The sequence below is a fragment of the Trichosurus vulpecula genome, chromosome 5, assembly GCF_011100635.1.
Source record: "Trichosurus vulpecula isolate mTriVul1 chromosome 5, mTriVul1.pri, whole genome shotgun sequence".
NCBI lineage: Eukaryota > Metazoa > Chordata > Mammalia > Diprotodontia > Phalangeridae > Trichosurus > Trichosurus vulpecula.
This window is the reverse complement of record NC_050577.1, coordinates 298,914,103-298,916,000: the sequence shown is the minus strand read 5'-3', so window position 1 is coordinate 298,916,000 and position 1,898 is coordinate 298,914,103.

Below are 1,898 nucleotides of genomic sequence, written 5' to 3'. Positions count from 1 at the left end.
GGCGGGGCGGGGGCCGCGAGGCATGCTGGGAGCTGTAGTTCTCCCTCCTTTCCCTCGCTCGGGGGCGCCACCTGCAGGCCCGCGAGCTGCACTGTAGCCCTGGGGCTGGGGAGAAGGGTACAGGGCCCTGGGGGCGGGCTCTCCCTGGCACCCCCCGCCTCATTTAAAAAGCTCAGGCCCGCCAGGCCTTAGGTCGCTGACAACTCTGGACCGGGGGGCCCATGATCCATCTGCCTCCCCCCTGACAACCCTGTGTTTCAGGCGGACCCTCTCACATCGCCCCGAGGGCAGGCGCCCCGCCACCCCCACCCAACACGCTCAATGGACGCTGAGCAGGGGAGGGGGAGTAAGGGCAGAGCCCAGCCTCGAGGGAGGGGCAGGTGCTGGGTCCGCCGAGCATGGGGGGCAAGGGGGTGGGCCCCCCCTACTCTCACTTGGTGACATCATTCAAACAGTATCTCTGGCTGACACCCCGCCATGGAGACCTGGTCCCCAGCCCTCCTTCCTCCGGCTCTAAGCCCGTGCATCGGTCTATCGCTGACCCCTCCCTGGTTCGGGGCCACCCCCCAGCCCTCACCTTGACCACCCACAGACTTTGGCCTGGCCTTCACACAGCAGCGAAGGCAGCCTTCTTGTGCCCATGTGGAACCAGGGCACCCCTATCCCAAACAAGGCGGCTGGGAAGGTGGGCTCCAGTAACGGGCAGAGGAGCCTGACCTGGGCAGGCCACAGAACATCCCTAGTGGGAGGCCCATTCGGGGGCCACTGGACAAGTCCGGGGCAGGAAGAGAGATGTTGCTAGGACTCACTCCTCGAGGGAAATGGAAATACAACACGAAGGTCCTGAACACAGAGTGGGTGGATGGTGGCACCCCATCCCTGCTTGCCCAATTACTGGCCCTGTGACCTTGGGCAGGTCTCTTAACCTCTCTGGGCCTCCGTTCCTCCATCTCTAAGGGACCAGCACCTACTAAATGCCAGACACTGTGCTAAATGCTCCGGAGTAGAAAGGTCAAGGCCAGTCCCTGCCCTCCAGGGGGTCACAATTAACAAACCAGCGAGTACATACAAACAAGCTACAGAAGACAGCCTAAATCTGAGGTGTTTAAGAAGGCGAAGGGCCAGAGAGAAACGGGGCTGGGGAAGGTAAGACTTCAGCTGGGACCTGAAAGAAGCCTGGGAAACCAGAAGTGGAGATGAGAGATGGGGGACAGCCTAGAGATGGAGGCTGGGAGGCCGCGGTCACTGGATTGGGGAGCAAGGTTTGGGAAGACAGAAAGGTAGGAGGGGGCAGGTCAGGGAGGGCTTTGGATGCCAAACAGCGGTTTGTATTTGATCCCAGAGGTGATGGGGAGCCCCTGGAGTTTCCTGGGTGGGAGTGGGTGACATAGTCAGACCTGCCCTTTAGGAAAATCACTCTGGTGGCTGAATGGAGAATACACTGAAGCAGGGAGAGACCTGAGGCAGGGAAAGCCCTTCCTCCCTTCCCCAAGCAGGCTAGGGAAGTGCTCTAGGGGTGAGATGCTGAGGGCCTGCACCAGGGGAAGTGCAGTGGCAGAAGAAGGGGACCGATTGAGGAGATGTTGCCAAGCTGGAACGGACAGGTCTTGGCACCATACTGGATAAGGGAGGGGAGAGAGAAGAGGCCGAGGTGACTCCAAGGGTGGAAGCCGGAGGCCAGGGAGAAGGCAGGAGCCATGGAGGACTTGGGGGGGGGAAGAGAATAAGTTGTTTTGGACATGCTGAGGTTGGGATGATGAGAGAGCAAAGGTCAATGGAGGAGTTAAGGCAAGATGGGCAGATGGGAGAATTGTCAGCAGACTGGGATTTAATGGGAGCTGATGACATCACCAAGGCAAGCAGTATAAAGGGGAAGAACGAGGGCCCCAGGCCAGAAC